Raw genomic sequence first — 6685 nt, 5'->3', positions numbered from 1 at the left:
CTTCCCACACTTTGAAGGGCCGCGGCGGCCACGCCCACCCCGCATAATTCATGTGGGGACGCGCCCCCGCTATCCATATTAATGAGCGCCGCGCGCGCCGCTCCCGCCGCGCGCTAGCCACGCCCTCTCATGAATATTCATTCCCCCGTAGAAGGCGGGGCCGGCCGAGCGCTTCCCGCTCTTTGTGGGGATGGGACGGCGCTGGCCACCCGGCTACTAGGGTGGGATGGAATCATGGAATCACAGATGGTTTGGGTTGGAAGGACCTCAAAGCTCACCCAGTGCCACCCCTGCCATGGGCAGGGACACCTTCCACTGTCCCAGGCTGCTCCAAGCCCCAATGTCCAGCATGGCCTTGGGCACTTCCAGGGATCCAGGGGCAGCCACAGCTGCTCTGGGCACCCTGTGCCAGGGCCTGCCCACCCTCCCAAGGAACAATACCTTCCCAATATCCCCCCTAATCCTGCCCTCTGGCAGTGGAAGCCATTCCCTGTGTCCTGTCCCTCCATGCCTTGTCCCCAGTCCCTCTCCAGCTCTCCTAGGGCCCCTTTAGGCCCTGCAAGGGGCTCTGAGCTCTCCCTGGAGCCTTCTCCTCTCCAGGTGAGCACCCCCAGCTCTCCCAGCCCGTGACTGTAGTGGGTGGCCGCTCTCTCTCCGTTCTTTTCCTGACCCACGAGCCTTTTGTTCAGTCTTCCCTCTGCTGTCCGGCTGAGGAGGGGAGTGATGGAGCAGCTTTGGTGAGCACTCGGCGTCCAGCCAGAGTTAAACCACCATGGATGGTGACTCAGAGCAAACCAGAGGAGGCAGAGCCTCTGCACCAGTTGCTATGGAAATCTCTTGTACTTCTCTTCTGCTTTTCATCTCCTCACTGGGGCACTAAACCAGTCAGTCTTTCCATCATATCTTAGCATCCCCTCTGATGAAGCCTCTCAGCTGCATTGGGTTGGCAGAAGAGAAAATGTGGCTGCAGAGACAGAGGTGAAGCCCCACACCTTTGAGCCTCCTTGAGGAGGCTCCTCTCTCCATGGTTGGAGAGAAGAGGGGATGATCCGTGCCCAAGAAACAGCCTCTGCACGTGTGCCAGGAACTTGCTGGGGGTATCATTAACTTTCCGTCTCACCCACTCTTCTATCTTTAGTTGTCTCTGGCTGTTGAATGACTAAAAGGATACCAGCATGTGGATCCCTGCTGTTGTAGGCTCCACAAAATGCCAGCTGACAAAAAAGTTCCGTCTCGTGAAACAAAAAAAACTTGTACTGACTTTTTTAAGATGAATTATGGTTTGGTGCTGGGACTGGACTTAGTCCAGCAATTTGTGTGTCTATCCCATAGATGCTGCTGCTGGCCAGAGTCAGACAGAGTGTGTCATTCCCTAGCTCCCCACAAAGCTGCTGCTCCCCGGGATCAGCCTGACCTGGGAGCTGGGCCCTGGGGAGCCCTTGGGGAGGCACAGAGAACGTGGGAATAGGAGACACTTCCCCACCAAAGCTACTTGTAGGACAAAGAGCTGTGCAGAGCTTTAGCTTTCTGCAGAGTCCTAGGCACGTCGGATTTGGGAAAGGATCCCTGCCTGCTGTTCCCCCAAATTACTTCTGCACATCCAGCCTGCCCTGGACAGAACTTGGGTTTTGTGTCTCCAGCTTGTCTTTCAACCCAAAGCCCCGCAAAGGGCAATGGTTCTACTCTGCCAGAGGGCAGGGTTAAACGGAATATTGGGAAGAAATATTTTACAGTAAAGGTCATAAAAAATTTGCCCAGGGTGCCCAGAGATGCTGTGGCTGCCCCATCCCTCAAAGCATTCAAGATCAGGTTGAATGGGACTTGGAGCAACCTTTTCTAGTGGAAGGTGTCCCTGCCCGTGGCAGGGGGTGGAACAGGGTGAGCTTTAAGGTCCTTTCCACTCCAAAGCCGTCTGTGGTTCTACAGTTCGGGACGTGCGGAGCTCAGCGCTGGCCTGCAGAGGGAATCCTAAGCCCGTGCAAGGCTCCAGCCTCAAATCCTGCCGTCCCCAGCCGAAACCTCAGCCTTGCCCAGCCTGTCAGGGAACGTTTTCCTGCTTCTCACCTCTCCCGAGGAGCTGGCAGGGTTTTGCCCCCACCGTTTCTCTTCACGTTCCTCCCAGCGATGATGCTGGCCCCAGCCAGGCAGACACTTTCCATGGGGTGCAGGTGGGGTGTGTCATGGTGGATACAGGAGACACCGACAGGCCCATGGTGCTATGCTCTCCCATTTTTCCTCTCTATCCTTCCCCTTGCTTTATCCAGCCTTTCTTCACCACTCCCTCTTGCTTGGCTGCTGATCTCCATCCCTGGAGAAGAATCTCTTACCCACTGTCCTCTCTGTATCACTGGTTTGCACTGATTATAGATTATTTATTTGGGTTTGTGCTTGGCAACACGCTCAGACTCTAAAATAAATGACCAGATTTCCCATTCCAGGTTGGACTATGTGCTTCCATCAGTAAATTATCTTTTTAAACCTCACCAGCCACTGACTGCCTTAAACCCTCAAAAAGGTGCGGCTTTAGATCTCTTCAAAGCCCACCAGCTCTCAAGAGAGGTGGAGTTTCACACATTGAGAAGAGCTCCATGGGAAACACTCTGATGAACATCCCCCAAATGCAGTCACCTTCAGGAGACCTCCATGAGGAGCTGTTGCCAGCATTAATCACCCACCAGGACAGGACCAGGGAATCATGGACTGTTTTGGGTTGGAAGGGACATGAAAGCTCATCTCATTCTAACCCCCTTGATGTGGGCAGGGACACCTTCCACTATGCCAGGCTGCTCCAAGCCCCATCCAACCTGGCCTTGGACACTGCCAGGGATCCAGGGGCAGCCACAGCTTCTCTGGGCACCCTGTGCCAGGGCCTGCCCACCCTCACAGGGAACAATTCTTTCCCAATATCCCATCCATCCCTGTCCTTTAGCTTTTGAATGTCCAGGTGAAGAGAGGAAACCCATGAGGCTTCAGGCTTAGGATGGGAATTGTGTGAAGGTGTGGCATGAAGAAAATATGGATTTTGCTCGATTTAGCTCTCCCCTGTGGAATATGGCAGAGAGGCATCATTCTATTTAATGCCCATCTCCAATTCCACTGATGTAGCTTGGACTCTTGGCAACCTGATGTGGAATGCAGTGACTCCTCCTCAAATGCAGGCCAAAGATAAAGGACATGGTCACTAGTCATAAAGAATAGCGGAGGAAGACTATGGAATTACAGCAAGAATCTCACCTCTGCCTTAGGCAACCCCATCTGCCCTCCTGCTGACCACAGTTCTCACATGGCTGTCATGGTTTTGCTCAGGGTGTCTCTCATGCCACAGCCCATGGTCAAAAATAAAAGCAGAGTGAAATCATGGGAGGTGTTTTCCCCTCATGATGGAAGGAGGTTGGTGCCAGCTTGGATTGTGTGGCTGGCTGAGGGTCAGCGGGGCGGGTTGGCCCTGGGGTATGAGTAGGGACTGTGGTGTTCACTGCAGGAGGATGGACAATGCATCCTGGATAACAACGTGATTAGTAGCTTCCTGATCAATGTCCTGGCCTGTCCCAGCACTGGGGTGGCAGCAGCACCAGGGCAGTGCCTGTCCCCTGTGCTGGCACTGCTGGGGCACCTCGAATCCTGGGGACAGTTCTGGGCCCCTCACTCCAAGTAGGACAGCAGCTCCTCCATTCCCACGACAGGGCTTACTCCGGCAGCCGGAATTCTTTAGACCAGCTTCCAACAATTCAGAGTCCTGCAGGTTTCCAGCTCCATTGCCTAAAGCTGACAGCCCTCTGCTGTGCATTTCTCCTCGCCCACACTGGATCAAATGTCAGGAACGCAGGGCTACAAACTTCCAAGGAAAGGTGCAGTGTGCAGCCAGCTCCTCCAGCCTGCAGCCTGGCCAGCTTACGCTCCTGCCACAAGGCTTGCAAGGTGGGGGGCGTTATTGGAGCCCACACTGTTTACTCAGTAGTTTGTAGGAGATTCTGTTTGCATTCTCATTAAAAAAAAAAAAAAAAGGAAATTGTCTTGTCTTCTCGACTGCCCAGAAAACATAAAGTGAGTTTGACCTAAAGACTCAGGAACCAGAAGGCAAACAGAACAGACCCATGTTTTATTATTTGCAGGCCAATGCCATGGTTTTTGGAGCCTGATTCATGATCACAGATGGATTGGTGTTGGCAGTATTGAACTGTCAGACGGATTCCTTCACAGATGAAGATAAAGAGCCTCGGTTTTGCCAAAGGGTGAATGTATTCTTTATGAGACCCAACAGAGATGTAACACAGCACCTTGCTCCTGACAAGGCTGGCCTTTATTTCCTGGGTCTGCACTTAGGACATGCCTGAACTTTCCCATAAGTTTTTGCCCTGATGTGGGGCCAGGATCCACAGTCCTGAATTCAGCTGCTGCTGTTGCAGCAGAGGCACAAAATAACTTCATTGACTTGGACTTTGTGTCCCCATTTATCTAAGCACTTTCATAACTTGCCCACAGACTTTTGCTACAAATGGGCTTTTCAAGTCTGCCCTTTGCAAGGGAAGAGCTCCTAGAGGAGGTACCAGCTTTTCCTGGTGGGAGCTGGAAGGAGCCTGCTGTTTACCCAAACCGCTTTAAACATCTTTATCGAGGCATGAGGGGAAAATAGAGGGGCATTTCTAGAAAAGCTTGCAGGAGCTGGAAATGAGTGGAGCAGTGAAAAAAGGGAAGTGGCATTAGGTGAGAACTTTCAGCTCTGAGTCCAACAGCAGAAGGACATGGAGCTGCTGGAGTGATTCCAGAGGAGGCCACAGAGCTGCTCCAGGGCTGGAGCCCCTCTGCTCTGGAGCCAGGCTGGGAGAGCTGGGGGTGCTCACCTGGAGAGGAGAAGGCTCCAGGGAGAGCTCAGAGCCCCTTGCAGGGCCTAAAGGGGCTCCAGGAGAGCTGGAGAGGGACTGGGGGCAAGGGATGGAGGGACAGGACACAGGGAATGGCTTCCGCTGCCACAGAGCAGGGTTAGGTTGGACATAGGGAAGAAATTCTTCCCTGTGAGAAGAATTCCCATTTGTGGTTGGCCCTGGAATGGGACAGCACCGCTCGTGCTTTCTGTAGAGGGTCAGTGCCAGATATGTGCAGAGCATCCCTGGATTCTGGGCTCCTATATCCCCTGGAGTTCCTGGGTCTTCCAGCAGAATCGTACTCACAATTTCCAGGGGAGGGCATGGAGCAGTAAAATTGCTGTTAGAGCTGGTAAACAACAGATTGTGACCATCCCTGCAGATGTCTCAGCTCTGCCTTCTGCTCTGCACACCAGCCTATGCTCTTGGAGGATCACAGGTATTCCTGTGGGGAAGAGTCAAGGTGGGGTGAAGATTTACCTGCCTTTCATCACTGGGATTCAGTGTTTCCCACTTTCTTCCCAGCCCATGTGGGCACAGAAATGCGTCTTGATTTCTTTGGCTCACAGCTTAAAGAGAAAATAAAAGATGGTGATTTAAATTCTTATTACAAAGATTTCCCTCATATCCGGCTCCATGAACAGGCACCTGCAAACATGGTATGGTACAGGGGGATGTGTTGGCACCTGGGGTAGAGTTAGAGACAGACAAAATTAAGAGATGGATGAAAATAAGAGGTTTTTTCTGCAGCAATTGCCCTTGATTGCTTTCACCTCTGCAAGAAATGGGGCTCGTGGTTGGAGCAACCAGAACAAGGGGTTTGGGGACACCATGGCAGATCGGTGGCTCGGTGCCACTCTCCGTGTGGGATGGCATCAGGCGCAAAGATCTCACCCTGGAAAGCCCAATCCTGAGCTTGAATTAAAAGAAAAAAGTGAATAACTTGGCTGATGGAGGAGATCTCTGGTCACCAAAGGGATCACAGGTTATGACAGTTTCTCACTGGCCAGTGGTGTGAGAAAGCTGAAGGAGACGGGGAGAAGAGAGAGACCTTGCATTGTAGACATGAAGGCATTTGCAAAGAAGAAGCCCAGGACTCCTGCAAGGTCCAGGACCTCCATCCAAGCCTTCCCAATGGTGGAGCATGATGGTGTTCTTTGCTGCATTAAAGCCTGTGTTTCATGTGCTAATGAAGTGTCTTGCTCTGAGCACCCCTGTGAGCTGTGAAGGTGAACAGGAGGAATGGGTAAAAGAGCACACAAAATCTGGTCTAAGGGAGCTGCAGAAATTCACCTCCATAATGAACTGGTGGCCCTGGCTTTGTCTGGCCTTGGGAAGTGGCCCTCCTGAGGGGACACAGCTGCTCAGGGAGGATCCAGTGCTGCCCAAATTCTCCATGAGGATCTTGGAGAGTAGAAAGCTGAGCCCCACAGACAGGCAGAGAAGGGTTGGCAGCCAGAGCCGGACCACTTCGTGCAGGATCTGGGGAGCAGCAGGAACAGGAGCAACGTTGTGTGGAGGCCAGGTGGCTTCTCCAGGGATGACTGCATGACCAGTGGTTTTCCAAGCAATGGCGTTTCATGCCCATCATGCGGAGACGGATGGCAGCGGGGTGGGAGCGCTGCTCTCCTCGCTGCTGGGGTGGTGGGAGGAGGGTTTGGGACTGTGGACTGGGGCCGGGGGGTTCCTGAAGGCAGAGGCTACATTTAAATGGCTTTATGAAGCTGAGGGAATGTCAAGCATCTGGTGGGCAGAGCTGGGCGTCCAGGTGGCGTTTGACAGGGAGAAGGGGTGCAGCCGGGCCTTGTTTGTGGCGGTGATGT

The sequence above is a fragment of the Coloeus monedula genome, assembly GCF_965178545.1.
Source record: "Coloeus monedula genome assembly, chromosome: 3".
NCBI lineage: Eukaryota > Metazoa > Chordata > Aves > Passeriformes > Corvidae > Coloeus > Coloeus monedula.
The sequence above is the reverse complement of the archived record's forward strand: the minus strand, read 5'-3'. Positions refer to the sequence as shown.